General features: G+C 39.1%; 1 protein-coding gene across 4 annotated transcripts in view; it reads left to right on the top strand.

The window, feature by feature from the left end:
• The window catches only part of Mllt3 (MLLT3 super elongation complex subunit), a 357,726-nt gene that overhangs the window by 72,847 nt on the left and 265,868 nt on the right, over positions 1–19,011 (top strand). The window lies entirely within an intron of this gene.

Genomic DNA, 19,011 nt, shown 5'->3' on the forward strand with positions numbered 1-19,011 from the left:
GAATTAGAAATTAAATTCTGTTTTTTGCAAATCAGAAGGAAATGCATTAGTTCAAAAGCCTACTGAAAAATATACATAAAATATCTGTATATGAGTTCATGTGTGTAGCTGAAGGCTATATAACAAGAAACACAGTACCAGAACAGTAGAAACTTCCCTTCCAGTTGTTGGTCAGAGTGGTTCTAGAGACTCCCAGAATAACACAGGCCATTGCCACAGCACTCTATTGCCTCCCAGAACTTGAAGGTGAGACCCTATTTTTGAAGATAGGACATCCTTTTGACACAGAAATTGGAGTAATTGAGCTGGAACTGACCTGGAAGCCTCCTCCTTGAAGACTAGCTCTCATAGTTTTAGAGGATACTATGCAAGCTGCTAAGGGAGAACATCAATCGGTAGTCCAACCCCAACATTAAAGCCTAATAATCAGAACAATGACTAGCACAGCAAACTATAGCAATGTCGTAGAGGTACTTTTATCTTGGTAATCAACAGCTTTCTAATTGGATTTAAAGCCCTCTCAATGGGAGGGAACTCATGTATGGTACTGTAAACATAGCCACATACATGTGGTAGAGAGATCATGGATCCTAGAGAAAACCCTATGTCTGTCACATCCCTAGACAAATGTAATATCTTATTGTATGCTAAATATGGATCCTTGTATTTACAGATAAGTATACCTGTCTCCACTCATTAAAAAAGCTTTTTTTTTTTTTTTTTTTTTGAAAAAGTTGGGGAGTATTACAGAATTCCACAACTGGTTACACACAGAGAATAAGTATCTGTGAGATGCCCAGCCCTAAGTGATACATCTACAATGCAACCTCTACACCTAAGGCTCATGGAACATAGTGGAGCAGGGGTAGAGAGAATAATAATGTATCTCTCAATTTCCTCATGAAACAAAGGACGATGAACACAGAAGGCCACAACTGACCAAAGAGAACAAGAGACTGTACAGTGTGAGTCCCTGGATAGGACTCATGTACTAAACCTTACCTACCCAGGGCTCAGGAACCATTGTGGAAGAGGAGGCAGACTGTAAGAACCAGGGATGGTGGATGACCACAAGGAAACAGTCTTCTAGGCTTCTGGGAACTTGCTCAAATGAACTTACAGCAATGGTGCTAGCATGCACAAGACCCATGCAAACTCAGACAAAAACCTAGTGTAAAACTGGGGAAATGGACAGGAGGCCCCAACCTTAGCTGGGTTGGCAGCTGATTACTGCTGGGTGAGAGAGAGAGTTGGTCCTTCTTAAGGGAGTGACACTAGATAGACTGAACAGGTTCCAGTGGATGAATCACATTGAGGAACATCTTGTTACATAAACTTGACTCAATAGGCCTTAACATACATGACAGAATACATGAAATCTGGTGGGTGGACTTATGGAAGGGTACAGATGGGGGGGGGTTCTAAAGATGTTTAAGGTCTATGAAATATACAAACCTCAGTAAAAAGTACATATTGGAAAAAAAGTTTCCCTAGGGTTGGAGAGATAGCTGAGCAGCTAAGAGCACTTTCTGCCCTTGCAGTGGACCCAGGTTCAGTTCCCAACACCCACCCTGGCTCACAACCACCTGTAACTCCAGTTCTAGGTGCCCCTTGCTCTCTTTTGTCTTCCTAGAGCACCATGCACATGCGTGGTGCACATGCATGTGAGAAAAACATTCATGCACATAAAAATCTAAAAGTTTTAAAGATTTCCTTGTTTATTTGAACCCTTTCCTCCATATCTTCCAGATGTTTATTCTTTAAAAAAATTTTTTGATTTATTTTTATGTGTTTTGCCTGCATGTATGTAAGTGCACTTATGTTGTATATTGCCCACTCAGCCAGTGCTCTTAACCATTGCACAATCTCTCCAGCCCCTAGATTTTTATTTTTATATAATTCATATCTATGTTTCAAATTCTTTTATGGAATCATGTTCTATTTGTATAAGAAAATAGTATAAACTTACTGTTTCAGCCAATGAGATGGTTCAGCATATAAGGGCACTTGTAGTCAAACCTGATGACCTGAGTTCCATTTCCTGGTCCCACCATATGGAAGGAAGAACAGATTCCCTCAAGTTGTCCTTAGGCTTATACAGTACATGCATGACCCTAAACACACACACACACACACACACACACACACACACACACACACAAATACATGCACGCTTGTATGTGCGTGTTCACAACACACAAAAGTATAATTGAAAACAAAAATTTAAAATGTTCTGTACTTACAAGGATTACTTGGTATGGACGTAACTGTTTGAACATTTCTATTTTAGTAGAATAGAACTGATCAAAGTAACATGTTTACATTCCAGATTCTATTAAATGACTAATAAAAATAAAATAAAAATGTATCTCTAAATATTTCTTACATCCGTATGGGTGCTTCTCATTACCGCATTTATTGATTACTGTATGGTAAAAACTTTGGTATCATTTCTTTTATTTTTCCTTTTTGTAGATACAGGCCCTAAAACAATCTTGTTACCAAAAATGAAAAAGGTGGATCTCTGTGAGTTCAAGTCTAGTCTGGACTACATAATGAGTTCCAGGCCAGCCAGGGCTACATTGGGAAGCTCTGTCTCAAAGAAGAAAAAAAAAGGAAGAAGCCCTGTTACAAAGTCAGTTGTTTGGACTCTTTCTGAAGTTACATGGAAAACTCTCACAGTGTTCAATCATTGAAAATTCTTTTAATGATCTATTGCATGACATGAAAAGATAGGATTCTCCTTTAATTTTGTTTGAAGCACTAGGACTCAGACAAATATTTGTTTTCCTGCTTTTCAGTGTCTTCCTTTCTTACTCATATCTTGTCATCAGGACTGCTTTATGCTGGTGCCCTGGAGGGTTTTTTTGAGGCTGGGTATCCTGTATCCCAGGCTGGCTTGAGCTCAGTTTGAAGCCAAGGATTTTATTTTATTTTTTTGTTTTTATTTATTTATTTTGTTTGAAACATGGTCTTTCTATAGCTCCAGCTGACCTGGAACACTATGTAGACCAGGCTGATCTCAATCTCACAGAGATCTGCCTGCTTCTGATTCCTGAAGGCTGGGATTAAAGGCTTGTACCATCATCTGGCCTGTGGCATATTTTTGTTTTGTTTTATTTTTATTTTTAATTGAATTTTTCCAATTTTCATACAATATAGTTTGAACATACTTAGATCCCCTCCTCTGTCCACACCTTCTCCCCAATGCCTTCCAGCTAATTTAATACATTCTCATACACACACACACACACACACACACACACACACACACACAGAGAGAGAGAGAGAGAGAGAGAGAGAGAGAGAGAGAGAGAGAGAGCTAAAAAGAAGCTACCACATGATCTGGTTATACCACTCCTTGGCATATACACAGTGGTCTCATCCCTACTACAGAGATACTTCAACATTCATGTTTGTTGCTGCTTTTTTCACAATAGCTAAGAAATGGAAACAACCTAAATGTCCCTCAACTGATGGCTGAATGGATAATGAAAATGTGGTACTTTTCTACAATGGAGTTCTCCTTAGTGGTAAAGAAAAACAAAATCATGAAGTTTGTAGGTGAATAGATGGAACTGGAAACTGTTTTACTAAGTAAAATAACAGAGACTCAGAAAAACAAGTGATATATCTTATTTGTGAATCTTAGCTCCAAATCCCTAAATGCAAGTCTATATTCTGATGGAACTGCCAGAGCCAGAAAATGGAAAGGAACCATGGGGATAAAGAGGAAGAAGGAACTTGAGAGATGAGGATAGTAGAGACAGGTATTATTAGAGTAGAAAGAGGGAAAAGGGATGCTTTAACTGGGGATGGAGTAGGAAGGCTTATACAGGGGAAGTGAGAGGAGAGATAAATAATGCTTAGATGGTATGGAAAAACAGAGGGAAATGTATTAGTTCAAAGTTCTACTGAAAACTTCACAGATGAGTACATGTGTATAGCTGAGGGCTATGTAACAAAAAATACACTGCCAGGCAGGAGAAACCTCCCTTGGAGTTGTTGGTTAGGGTAGTCCAAGAGATTCCCCAAATAACACAGGTTATTGATACAACCCTTGACGCCTCCCAAAATTTGAAAGTAAGACCCTGTTGCTGCTGAAGACAGGCTACACTTTGGACACAGGGCTTGGAACAATCAAGTTGGAACTGACCCAGAAGCCTCCTCCCTAAAGACTAGCTCTCATGGTATCAGAGCATACTATAGAAGCTGCCAAGGGAGAAAAACCAATCAGTGATCCTACCCAGCTGTAAAGCCTAATAAATAGCAATGACTGGCCAGAAAACTATAGCTGGTGGCACTTTTTTCTTGGGGATAATTAACAGCTGTCTAATTGGATTTAAGTCCTGCTGAATGGGAGGGAACTCATGTGTGGTATTGTAAACACAGCCAAATATACATGGCTGGAGTTGTCATAGATCCTAGAGAAAAACCTACTTTTGCTACGTCCCTAGACCATTGTAATTTCTTACTTTATTCTACGTAATCATTGTTATATTTACAAGACAAGGGTACCTTTCACTCCTCAATAAAAAAGCTTCTTTTTGCAACAAATGGAGACTATTATAGAGTTCCAGAACTGGTCACACACAAAGAATATGTGTCTGTGAGATGCTTACCAAGTGACACATCTTCAGTGCAACATCTACATACTGCATGAATGTAACTGTCACCTCTCACCAGAGAAGTTTCCTTTTGCAGCAGTTTGGTGATTAATATAGAAACCACAATTGGCCAATGTGCAGAGAACAAGAGGCCGCCGAGTGCTTATGCCTGACTAGGACGCCTATTTCAAACATACGGCTCCCAAGGTTCAGGGATCATTGCAGAAAAAGGAGGCAGAAAGATTGTAAGAGCAGAAGCTTGTGAATGATCACAAGGAAACAGAGTCTTCCAGATAACTGGTCAGTTACTCACATGAACTTACAGCAATGGTAGTAGCTTGAACAAGTCCTATGCAAGTTTAAACCAGACAAAATCCTAGATGTGGGGAAGTGGGTAAGAGATCCCAAACCAACTTAAGGAACTTTTGGCAATTGATGATGGGGGGAAAGACAGTGCCTTACTGGGATGGGACTCCTGGTGGGCTCAGTGGATGACCAATACTAAAGGACATTTGGGGACAGAAATCAGACTCTATTGGCATATCTTTAAAGAAAGAAGACACAGGAAGTTGAAGATGAAATAAATTCTTTAGATTCAGCCTAGGGTTTTAAATATACTCCCAAATATGTAGACCATTTGAGTAATATTGTGTACAATATGGGATACCAATTAGATTTTTAGTTCCTCAAGTTTGTGTGTTCAAGAACTCAAAGGGGGTTGAATAAGAACAAAGTATAATAGGTGAAAATGTCAGTGTGAAACTCGTGCTAACAACAACAAAATTAACAGCAAAAAAAGCAACAAGAATTACCATGGGGCCAAGAACTATCGTATTTATTTAGGCTGAGTTGATTCCCTGAACTTTCATGGGTCTCAGTTTCCCTATCATAAAGTGTTACAAAGACTTCCCTTGCAAAGTTGTGGTGAGGATTAAATGAAATGTCAGGGGTTGGGGAACAGCCTCAAGTTCAGCTTTTTAAGATGTAGGCTGGGGGGCTAATTTGTGTCTGAAATCACACAGGAAGGTGAGTTTTAAACCAAATTGCTATTTTTAGCATGACATTAAGCCAGAGAAAACAGCTTCAATTTAGACCTCAAAGGTGATTTGTGGGTCAGTTATATCACTTTCTAGGCGATGTACTGGGAAAAGCAGGCTGGCAGCCTGGGAAGGAGGCAGATGGAAGATGAGGTGACCACACTGTTCTGAATTCTCTATGACTCCACTACTTAGCGTAGTTCTAGTTAGTTGAAAATTAAAAAGGAAGAATTAAGGGTGAAATTGTTTCTTCTGGTTGCAAATTCTTTTTTCCGTAGTTAATTGGGCAGATGTTAATTTACCTGCTCCTTTTCACTCACTATTTGCAAAGCGCTTGATTTAAGTTTTAAGTAATAATTTTTCATTCTTATTTCATTGTTTTATGAAATAATAAATTGCATGATTTCAAGAATCAGTGACTCAAAGGCAAAACCAAAACTCCGGATGTGGATATATGTTGTTATTGGAAGAATGCCGTTAGCTATACATGTCCATTTCCAGAGGGCATCACTGCCATTCCATTGTTTTGCTGAAGAAAACTAGGTGTTCTTAGTCTGATGCAAAGTCAGTTAAGGGTTTAACATATGTAGTTAGCTTTGTTTTGCTGACGTGTGTTTTGGGAGTACTGTTCATGAACTAAGAACTTTCCGTTCACTCCTGTCTTCCCTGTTGTATGCACTATTGAATGTTGGAACACCGAGTGTGTTCTATTCTTATCACATTTTGGCACCAATATTTTTTAAAATGAGTCTTAAGTAGGAATTGGAGACTGAATGTGGACATTTTTTTTGTGACTGTGATAGACCCAATCCCTAGTTGGAGCATTATGGAATATGTAACAACCTGTATTGATTTATATTCTGCTAGGTTATGGATTTCTTAAGTAATCAAAAGGTCTCTGTTTTCTTTCTTTTCTTTTCTTCTTTCTTTCTTTCTTTCTTTCTTTCTTTCTTTCTTTCTTTCTTCTTTCTTTCTCTCTTTCTCTCCCTCCCTCTCCCTCACTTTCCCTCCCTCCCTCTTTCTTTCTTTCTTTCTCCTTCCTTCCTTCCTTCCTTCCTTCCTTCCTTCCTTCCTTTCTTTCTTCTTTCTTCTTTCTTTTCTTCTTCAGCGTCTCCCTAGTTCCAGCCCTCCTGGAACTCACTATGTAGATGAGACTGGCCTGGATCTCACAGAGATCATGCCTGGCATTAAGAAGAGAGGTTTTTAAACATTGTGAACTGAGATTTATTTTTTCAAAGGTGAAATGAAAGTAGTGTACAAGAAATTAAGTTTTGAGGTGAGGAAGTGGAACTGGCCTGATTTAAATCATTAATGTCCATTTAATAGTTATATGAAAAATGTTAGAAAGTGTGATGCCAGTTAAAATCATAAATGTGAATATTCCATTTGAACACACAGTGTTTAGGACTGAAGAGAATTTCTTAGGTGGAAGGAATTAGTTGTAATTTTCAAGGGTGTGGAAAGCTGGTGGCTGTAACACTTGACTTGCTTTAATCTAAAGAGCAATATCAGACTCAGAAATGTGTTATTTTAGTTTGTGAAATTTCCTTCAAATTAACATTTTGTGTCCTGGAGTTGACAGTGTTGTGAATATCTATATTTGTGTGTCGTAAATTAAAGAAAAATATCATTTGTTTCTTCTTGAAGCTAGGAAAGTTTCTAATGTAGTTATATATTCAAGCTCCTGTTTGTTTCCTGTTTTCTAAATCTTTCAGGAAATCAAGTAATTTGACCAGCTTCATTGAGGAGGTCTGGTAAGCACACCAGGATTAATATTTAGAAATGAATTTCCCATAGGTCCTGGATAAACTCTGCAGTAGGGATGCAAGAAAACAAGAAGGATCTTATTTAGACGAAAGATTCTTCACAAAAGTATTGGTTGACCTAGGGGTGCTCATTGAATACTGTTTAATGAGTGTGATGGATGAATAAGTCAGGTGGAGCGTTACATGGAGTGATAAGCTCCAGAAGTATAAGGACTTGCACTATTGTATTCCTGTGACGTTCTGAGCACCCAGTACTATGGCCGCTCTGGCTCTTGGCATTCTGCCACTATTTGTGAAGGCCATGGTGCATACATCTTCCATCTTCAAGTGTAAATATAAGCAGTCACTTTGAAGAAAAAAATGGCCAAAATGGTAGTTTTTTTTTTTTTTAACCTCTGTAAAACCCTTTTCTACAGTTAATGTTGAGAACTGAGGGAATCTTGTAAATGGCATTTAAAATTATCTTAGGACTTATGAAGTTAAAAGTATAGAACTGTGGCCATAAAACAAGGACTTTGTGATTCTGATGTCTCCTGAAGAAAAAACTAACAAAAACAAAACAGTTGTTACAAGGCAGATGTTTGGATGTTTTATGATACTTTCTGGAGGTCCAGTACAGAGAAAGTCTTTATTAGAAAACTATTTTTGTACTTAAATTTTTTTTTATTATCATCATTTACTTTAGAGTGTTTAGGGAGCTGATAATGACATTGAGATTTGTTTTTATAAGGCTCACCAAAACTTGTTTGTCTTTGGGATCATACCTGATAAGAACATGCAGCCTATGTGGGATTTGCATATGCTGGTATTAGTCTTACATTTGGGCTTTGTTTTTATTAAAACCATTTTCTATATAAATCTGATGTTCATTTGTATAACCTCTACATTGTTACCAAGAAAAACAGGAACATATTGCTTGTGAACAGTTATCAGGTGGTCTGTTTTTGGACCATATAAACAAATCTTATCAAAAAATCTTTGCTGTATCTTTAATGCTACATAAACCATTGGGTTCATAGGTCCTCTAATCCCTTTCATTCTCAAATGTCTACTCTTCCCTTAGCCCTCATATAAGCTGGGGCAGAGTATATTCTAGCATATTCAGTCTAGCAAAGACTGAAGTCTTTGCCACCAGTGGTGCTACAGCCAGTGAAGTGGGTATGATGCTTCACATTAGTGATGTCAGTCTTTAATTGAAGTTTGGAGTTTGACAGCTCAGGAAGTTAGAAGTGTGTTGTTGTCATGCATCTCAGCTGTATCTGGTATCTACTGAGTAGTATTCTGCAACTGGCTAAACCTTTTCTTTTTCCTATGTTGAATAGGATTGTGAACACTTCTATCATGTTATAAGAAGGCTCTGATAGGATTTCTTGATAGTTCTCAAATAAGTCTCCAAGTAATAAAGAAAAAATGTGAAACATTTTCTGGTATTATTGCTCACTATCCTCCTCCAGTATGTTTTTGAGAATTGATTAGAACTCTGTAAAAGGAGAATGGCTACAGTGTATCAGGAAAAAAAAAACCTTGAGAAATAAGTAATTCATAAACTTTACAGTCACCAGGGGATCCGGGTGGGTGGATCTGATGACTTGGCAAATGAGAGAGGGAAGTAAGTATGATTGTTGATTTTATCAGCGCAGGTTCAGTATGTACACATGTGGGGGTTGGGGGTTGAATGTAGACTTAAAGATTAACATGGATTTCAGGAGGTTATAGAAAAGACTGCAGAGGTTATAACAAGCATTTGTGTAGTTTGCTTGCTTGTGTAGAATTTGTGTTTGGGGCCTCTAGGTAGTCCACATTTGTCCACATTATCACTGAGAGTTAATGAAAGTTGATTTTAGTATAATTAGCTCTTAGTTGAATACTGAAATCAAAAACTTTTGTCATTTTGGTCATTCAGCAAGTTTTTTCTGTCTGTTTCTAGAATTTCAGCACTTAACACTTTGAAGGTTGCTTTGAATTTTGTTTTTGAACAGAAAATACCATAGGAAAAGCTGGTTGTTACATTCATGATAAACTGAGTTTATGGGTCTCAGTGTTTCATAGATTCCTTTCATTACAAAACATTTCTTCTGTACCTTTCCCTGAGTGTCCTAGTTTGTTTTTTCATTGCTGCGACAAAACACTCTGACCACTACCAACTTGGGGAGGAAAGGGTTTATTTAGCTTACATATCCTGGGTCACAGTTCATCCAGGAGCCCAAGGTAGGAACTCAGGGCAGGAACCTGGAGGCAGGAGCTGGAGCACAGGCCATGGAAGAATGCTGCTTACAGGCTTGCTCCCCTGGCCCCTGCTCAGCCTGCTTTCTTATGCAACACAGACCCACCTGCCCAGGGGTGGCACCACCCACAGTGGGCTGGGCCCTCCCACATCACTCATCAAGAAGATGGCCCTCAGACATGGCCACAGGCCAGTCTAATAGAGGCAATTCCCCGATTGAGGCTCCCTCAACCTAGGTGTGTCAAGTTGACACTGAAGCTATCCACCACACTGAGGAATACAATTCCGTGTAATAATTTGCCAAGGAAGATGGGAAAATGCACCTTTTGGGGTGAGGAAGTTGGGATGGCTGTGCATAATGCTTTAAAATGGGTTTTGTAGCATAGAATACATGGTCTTCAAGAGTTGTATGGGACATAATAAGAAGCTTAGACAATTATCAGATACGGGAATCTCTTAGAAATTAGGCCATGGAAGTTATTTCTTGAGAAGCTTAATAAAATTAAGGATCATGGCTGCTCTTGTTTATTTACAGGTTTTACTCAACAGCCAATAGGCTGCAAAAGCTGTTTGGAAATTGTAACTAAGAACTTGGCTTTTAAATTCTCATGAAAATTGTCATAACAAGATTTTTTTTCCTTCAGTGGTATTAGTCATTTAGCAGAGTATGGAGGCTTTAGTGGGAGAGGAAGGCTGTCTCCCTGACGAGTTTGTATTCATGCTCAGATGCCGAGGAGCTCAGAAGGTGGGTGACTGTGACCAGTGATAGTCATGTATATAGAGATTAGAAATGCATGTGAAAACATCTCAATGTCAAGAGCCCTGAAATGAATTTTTCTGTATGAAACTGTGTGTTTTGACAACGCAGTGGAGATCTTTTTTAAACGTTGGAACCTCATTTAATTTTATGTCTTATAGAGTTTATAATGAGTAAAAGATTATATAAGCGTAATAATTCATCTGTAAACCTAGAAATGTACAGCCAATTTTGAAAGAGATGTACCCTAGCTCAGAAAAATGTTATTGAATAGGTTAATGCTGTTGTAATGAAATGCTTCTTTTAATTAAAATAAAAAAAGGAGGATCTTATATATAGTGTGTTAAATAAGCTTCAACATAACATTGCATCTGTGGTTAAACAAATGGCTCCAAGGGAAAAAAAATCTATATGGAAGGAAAGAGGGAATGACATGACAAGAATAGGCAGGGTGAGAAGCCCCTACCACATAGAACATACACATTTCTGATGGAGCAGAGACGTATGCACAGGTCCTTTTCTTCTGTTCAGTTATCCTTTTGGTATTACTCATGCCTCACTTCTCTCATGAGGTGTTTTGAGATTTTAAGACAAGAAACAGTAGAGGAACCTGAAATAGTCAGTTGGCAATTCAGTTACAACACTGCTATGAGAGATTGGAGCTATTTTCTAAAGTAGGATTGTGAGGTTTTGAATTGCAGCTAAAATTTCATTGCATGCTTCTGTGCCATTACTAAATGTGGTTTGGAGTTACTGATACTGGAAGCAGTTCCTTGGTTAACCATTCCTGTAGATTACTGGTAAGCCATGGGATTTCTGTTGGGATCAGCATTCAGTTGCGTGAAATCCTTAGGAGGGTGGTGGTGTAGGAATTCCCTAGTTTGGTTGTATTGACTCTATTCTGGAACCAAATTTCCTACGTGCGTGCTGTAAGTAGAGCTGTGGTCAGAGTGCAGCTGTAGACTACTGAGCATTTTTGGTGGACAAATGTGGGAAAGTTTTTTTTTTAATTTATTATTTTTATTTTATGTGTATGTGTGTATTGCCTGCATATATGTAAGTGCACCCATGTTGTGAAATGCCCACCGAGGTCAGAAGAAGGTGTTGGATTCCCTGGAACTGGAGTTACGGACAGTTGTTAGCTGCCACATGGGTGTGAGGAATCGAATCTGGGTTTTCTGCAAGAGCAATCAGTGCTGAACCATTTCTCCAGCCCTGGAAGGCATTTTTTTTTTTTTTTTTTTGAGACAGGGTCTCCAGCCCGAGCTGGCCTGGAATTCGCTATGTAGACTAGGCTGGCCTTGATTTCACAGAGATCTACTTGCCTCTGCCTCCAGAGTGCTGGGATTAAAGGCATGTGCTACCATTCTCCAAAGGCATTTTCATCTATTCTTTTTCTACCAGACTAGGATTTGAGGATCTGAGTGAGTCATTAGTGGTCTTCCTGTTCTCAGACCAGCCAGGGTAAATTCAGTCGTTTTTGCTGTGCAGTGTTGAATGGCATCAGACTGTTCAGGTTTAATTCCTAGTCACCTGTGTTCATTGATTTCTCTCTCTCTCTCTCTCCCTTTCAACTTCCATGTTCAACACATTTGTGTTTCAGCATGTATGTAAATGCACCATGTGCATGCAGTCCCCATAGAAGCCAGAGATGAGGTTAGCTTCCCTGGAACTGGAGTTATGGACAGCTATTAGCCACCATGTAGGTTCTGGAAACAGAACCCAGGTTCACTACAAGAGCAACTAGTGCTCTTAACCATGGAGCATCTCCCCAGCCCTTCTATTTCTGCTTTTTGAAGAAACTCCATAGTGTTGCCACTGGTAGGTTTAGCATTTTATATCCCCACTGACACTGTATAGGGATTTTAATTTCTTCATAGCCTTGCCATTGTTTACAAAATAATAAGTACTGTGGCTTTGGAAAAAAAGTGCTGGCCATTCCAACTGGTGTGAAGTGATTTCTCATTTTGGTTTTGATATGTATTTCTGTGGTTAGTGATTATCTTACTGTTTTGTGCTACTCACAGATTGCTGCAGACGGTATTTATAAGGAAAGAGGTTTATTTTGGCTCATGACTTGCAAGGCTGAAAAGTCGAAGTTCAGATGGTCATACCTGGCAAGGGCCTTATGATGTTTCCTAACGTGGCAGATAACATCACAGGGCAGAAGTGTGTGCAGGAGTAGCTAGTAGTGTTTGTAGTGGGCTTCCTGGGTAACATCCCATTCCTCACTAACTAATCCAGTCCAGTAGGAACTAACCCACTTGCCAGAGCTGAGTAGTAATCTTTCATTAATTCCTTCTAAGGGTCATGGTGCTCCAGTGACCTAGTTATTCCTACTAGGTCTCACCTCTTACAAGTTTCACCACTCTTCAGTAACACCACCTTGGGAATCACACTTTGCCCTTGAACTGACTTGGGATAAATACCTACTAAACCAATGCAACAGTGTTTCTTCATATGTTTTCATATGCTTGTTGGCAATTTTTATATCTTCTTTGGAGAAATGTGTGTTTAAGTTGTGTGCCCAGGGGCTGCAGAGATGACTCAGTAGTAAAGAGCACTGGCTGCTCTTGCAGAGCACCCACATGGTGGCTAACAGTCATCCATAACTCCAGTTTCAGGAGAATCGGACACCCTCTTCTGACTTAGGCAGACATTGCTTGACATGGGTGCACTTAACACACATGCAGGGAGTCCACTCATACACATAAAAATAATAAAAAAATATATTTTAAAAAAAGACCTGTGCCCAGCTTTTAATTAGATATTTTTATTCTTGAGTTGTAAGAGTTCTTTATCTATATTCTGGATATTAATATCTTATAGGCCTTTGATTTTTAAATATTTGTTTTTATTTTATCAGTTGCCTTTTGACTCCATTGAGCAGTGAACAAGAGAGACCCCCATCTCAAACAAGGTGAAAGGTGAGGACTCAGTACCCCAGGTTAAACTCTGACCTTCATCCCTGTCCCGTGGTGCATGTATACCACAGTTAGACATAATTGGGGATGGACACACACACACACCACACAGACATTAAATACGGTCCAATTTGTCTACATTTTTTGTTGTTACAGCTGTGAAATCTTTGCCAAACAGTGGAATGAAACTGATACCCTGTGATTTCTTCTAGTTCTAAAATTTCAGGTGTTGCCGGGTGTGGTGGCGCATGCCTTTAATCCCAGTACTAGGGAGGCAGAGGCAGGCGGATCTCTGTCAGTTCAAGGCCAGCCTGGTCTACATAGTGAGTTCCAGGACAGCTAGGGCTACAGGGAGACCCTGTCTCAAAAAGACAGCAAGAACAACAACAACAACAACAACAACAATTCATGTCTTTTGTTTATTTTTTTTTTATTTAAATCCATTTAGAGTAAGTTTTTTATATAAGGACCCAACCTTCCCTTTTTGTGTGTGGATTTGTAGTTTTCAGAGCAGCAGCAGTACTTGTTGGAAGACACCATCCTTTCCCCACTGTGCGGTCCTAGGGTGCTTGTGAAACATTTAACCATTTGTAAAAGAGTTTATTTTTGAACGCTGTATTTTGTTCTGTTAATCTGTATGTCTTTCATATGACAGTATTCTGCTTTTTTTGGGAGGTGGTTACTGGGGATTTAACTTGGGGCTTCTTGCATGCTAGGCAAGTATTCTACCAATGAGCTACACCCCCACCTCTCCACTACATACTGTTTTAATTACCCTGTTGGATTTAGATAAAAAATTTTGGTTTTATCCATATTTTAAGAACTGATCTTAATATGTAGAAAATTATAGGTAATACCTTACTTTTATATAATTCTTTAGAAGTTTGGTTTTCTGTATCCATTATTTCTACTATGAAAGTGTAAGCATGTATCTCCCCCTGCCTCCTTGCCTGTAACTCACTATGTAGATTAGGCTGCCCTGGAACTCAGAGATTCGCCTGCTTCTGCCTCCTAAATTAAATTCTGGGATTAAAGGCCTGGCCTTTTTTTTTTCTTTTTGCCCTTATTCTCAAGTATGTTTGGGATGACTTGGGATTTGAATCTACCTTTCCAAAAGGGAAGGCATATGGTATGAATTTAGTTAGGAATGTTTGCCATCTCTCTCACACACACACACACACACACACACACACACACACACACACACACAGGCATATAACACACACACACACACACACGACCTTATCTCATGTAGCCCAAGTCAGTGTAGAACTCACTATATAGGTGAGGATGATCTTACACTTATGATCCTCCTGCCTCCTAAGTGCTGGAATCACAAGAAATGTGCCAACATGCCTGGCTTTTATTCAGTGCTAGGAATCAAACCCAGGGCCTTGTGCACGGTAGGCAAGTACTCAGCCACTGAGCCACATTCCTAGCTCTCCTCAGGTATCCTTGGTTTTCACACAGACATAGGAAGTCAGGGAGTGATATTGGTATGTTTAGCATGGCCTACTTTAGCAGGCTAAGAATTTGGACAGGTGCGGTATCACTGAGCCATATCCCCAGCCCCAAGGATGGTGTGCTTTATTACCTTGAGTATTACATATAAAAGTGAAAACTATGACTAAATTTTTTGTGTCTGTAAGGGCTAACCTTTTTAATTTCATCAGAAAACATGGGTCCTGAATGATTTCTAAGATATAGATGGGGTAACAGGACATTTTAAATTCTGAAGTTAGTGGAGGGCTCCAAATATTTTAATAATTATATCAACATTGCATTTATATTAAGGAATATTATAAACACTGCCATATAACTTATTTTTCTTTGGACTTGTAATTAGTTTTTCTAATGTAGTTATAAAATCTAGATAAGATGAAGATTAATGTATTTGAATAGCATATACTGTGATGAAGCTTTGATAGTGCAATGCTTATAACATGCCATGCTTGTCAAATAAATTTTGCATCTTGGACTTTATTTTCACATTGTATTAAATCACGTGAAGGATTTGAAGGTTGTAAGTTTAATGCTAGTACTTTAAAAATCTATTTTCTTGGTGTTCTAATTACATTTAACTCTTATGGTTGTATTGCTTTATATTTAAATTATTCAAAATATTTGAAAAGTAAATACATGGAAGTTCACATTAAACAAAAGAGGTTGTGCAAGATATATACTTGTATACATGGCTATCAAGTATCAGGACTCCCCCTGCCCTCCCCTTTTCCATTTGTAAATGAATGAAAACACCCAGGAAAATCAGCATTAGAACATTTGACTCCAGATGTTTGTGAGTGGTGAGATGATCATACATACCCCGGGAGCCAAACAATATCTCTTCTTTGGCTGGAGAGATGGCTTAGTGGTTAAGAGCACTTGCCACTCTTCCAGAGGACCTGAATTTGTTTTCCAGCACCCATATTGGGTGACTTACAATCGCCTGTAACTCCAGCTTTAAGGAACCTAATGCCCTCTTCTGGCCTCTCTGGACACCTGTACTCCTGTGCACAGACCCATATACACATAATTTAAAAAACCACAATCTTTAAAAATATATAAAATCTCTTCCTGTACAAAAGGAAAATAATACATATTTTTCTCTAAACTTTACATTTCTGTAAGTGACAAAAATAGCCCTATTCTAGCTCCTGACAAATAGTGCTCTCACCTTTGTAAAATATGTCTCTGAAAAGAAGGGGAACCAATCCCATGTGGAGGCATACATTAATTTTCCTGTAGCAGTTTCTTGTCCAACTCTAGCACTGAGTATTTCTTTGCTTTTTCCTGTTTAGAGTGTAATATTTTCAGTATTGTCAGTAAGCACATGGTAAGTGTATATGAATGCATATGTTAAAGCAGTTTATGTTTGGTTTAAATAACTGGCTTGTTTGAGGCTTCCCATCTATAATTTTACAATTGGCATTGTAGGGCACCAAGGTCTCATGGTCCTGGAGTTTATGTGGCTCAGATCTGAATTTTAAGTAAAGCACCAAATGATGTGCTTTGCTCAGGCAGCTCATCTTCCATGGTCTACGAAGTTGTGCCTGTAGTAAATGAAGTACTTGTATTTTCTACATAATATGTGCTTGTTGACACTGTGTGTTTTTCTAGTTATGGAGCAGGGAACAAATAGTCTTAGCCAAGCAGTTTGCAATACTTTTATAATTAAAAAAAGTACACAGTGAATTTCATCAAACCAAAAGAGTCCTCCTATAGTTACCCTTCAGTAAGAGTTGCCATTATTCAAACAATTTTAAGTGGGAAGGAGTGATTAAAGTATTGTATAAGCAGGAAGTATAGGATCTTTCTGTTGTCCATAGTACTATTTTCTCCTTCATTCTTCTAAGCTAATTTTGGCCTGAATCAATACATTGATAGCTTGAAAAATCCCATAGATAGATTTAAGAAAATCACTTAGGACTGCATAGTGTTTTGAGGATGTGCCCACTGTTAAAAGGGGCAGGGAAAAGGATGAGATAATCCCACTATTTTCCTTTTGTCTAAATGACAGTCGTCAAAGTTAGTCAGAAATGTCTTTATCCTGTTGTCTTTTATCTCTTCCTGTACTCCCCATGCAAAGACACTGGCTTATTCCCAAGGATATAGCATGAGCTCAAGTGTGAGCACTGGCTGGTTGTAGAATGGACATTGTAGGCATTTTGTTTTTGTCTCCTGTTCATTTATTCCCTGATGTCCAACTTCAAAAAGACGCTCATAGTAGTACTCTTCGCATGACTGAATTAATGACAAAAGTGTAGATTTCTGGCTCTTTGAGTTTTCTAATGGATTGATTGGCTCTGTTTCTACTTGACTACATTAAGAAAAAAAATTCCCTTTTAAAATTATAATCGAAAATTGTACCTGTGATGGACTTTTAAAAGCTCTTTTATATTTAATAAGTGTAGGAGGTCCTTGTAAATTTGAAATATTCTCTCCTCATTGTCCTAGAACTTTGAATCAAATAGCCATGTCTGCCTCTTGATGGATAAAAGACAAAGCAACCTCACTGGGCCTAATTTATGGCTTGTTTGAGTATTTCTAGTAAGACTAGATGGACATGTTACCAGTTCTCTTTTTTAAAAAATGTTTCCAGGATCAAACAACTTTGTGGTGGTGTCATTGAAGATGTGGAACGTGCTGCGATAGAGCTCCATGATTGACTGTAGCGGCGCTGGGTACTTCTGCCCCACGGAGAGTCAGCACCTGTAGTATCTGTCACGGTGCCAGCTCTGATCTTTGTAGGCTATGGTCCTGGTGACTGAATGTGGTTTTCCTTTACTGACTGTTCTGTTTCTCCTTACTCAAATATTTTATGATTGATTGTTTTTGGATGTGCATTTCCTTCCTTCCTCTTAGTTTCTATTAAAAGTACATTGTATCTACAAAGGCCTTTTGGAGTCTGGCCCCTCGCATGAGACGCTGGCACCTTCTCTGAGGTAGCCACAATTAACTCTGTGCTGTTGGCACCCATCTTTCTTTGTGTCCATGTGATTGAGAAAGACTTAGTACATGGAGTTCTCAGCACCCATCCTTATTTGTGGAGAACATGATTAATGTTTTGGTCACTAGCCTTTACTTTTCCTTCTAGTTTGATGAAATATTCACATACTCATTGTGTTACTGAGAAGGATCATTAGAGAACAGTATTTTAAAATCAAACTCATGCTATTTATCCAAGGAGGACAGGCCATGCAACAATGCAGGGAAATGCTACCAAAGCTCACAACTTTTCATATAATTCTGTCAGTTCATAACCACGTGTAGACTTTACAGTATTTGAAATTGTGTAGTAGCTTATATAAGAGGCTGAAGTAGAAAAAGAGGATCCCTGTTTAAACTGGACTTTTCTTTTTCAGATGAAAAAACCTGAACATGAATTTATAGTGAAACTTTATTTTTCCATTACTGCTGTTAACCTTGTGATTTTCTAAAGACTTTCACAAGTAAATGTGCCTAACATTTCCCTTTCATAATTCTGCATTTTTTGTAGCATCTTGAATTTTCTGTGATATATTTTGTTGAGAGTGGATGATTTTATTTTGTTTATTAGAAAATATTTGATTTGTAACAGATAAAAATTCAGTCTACTGCCCTACCCGCAGGCCTCTCTCAGGGGTAAATCCATCACACCCTCTGCGCCTTGACTCCCCCACCCTCATTCACCCTCCCATCTCCCCCACTGGTCTCTCCTTCTAGTTTGGGGCCTGTCCCATTCCTTGTCTTGGGGCCCCAGACACCTGGGGAACCAATACTGTTTCCTGATCCTCTTCATCCAGACCAACTTAGTGCCTTCTCTGGGCCCCAGGAGCACTTTTCTGGGCCTGGCCCCACCTTTACCTCCCTCTGCTTCCCTGGGCCTGCACCACCCACCAGCCTCTTTCTGGGACATGGGGGCTGACCTTTCCTCTTCCTGATCCTTTGTATCCAGACAAACTCAGCTCCTCAGTGCAGTCTCTAGGAGTCCTTGGGGCCTCTTCCTGCCCCATCTGCCTTTGCATCTCTGGGTGGCACAGCCACCAGCTGCCCTAGACCAGCATCTTTCCTGGGCCAGGCTCCCAGGCCAATCCAACCCCTAAATGCCTGAGGCCAAAATCATTCCTGAAGGGATTCAGACCTTAGGAGAAAGCCTGAAAACATCTGACCTTCATCTGAATTGGGCCTCTGTGGGAACTCCTGAAGACAAAAGCAAT

Source organism: Nannospalax galili, unplaced genomic scaffold, assembly GCF_000622305.1.
Source record: "Nannospalax galili isolate Female #2095 unplaced genomic scaffold, S.galili_v1.0 scaffold1082, whole genome shotgun sequence".
NCBI lineage: Eukaryota > Metazoa > Chordata > Mammalia > Rodentia > Spalacidae > Nannospalax > Nannospalax galili.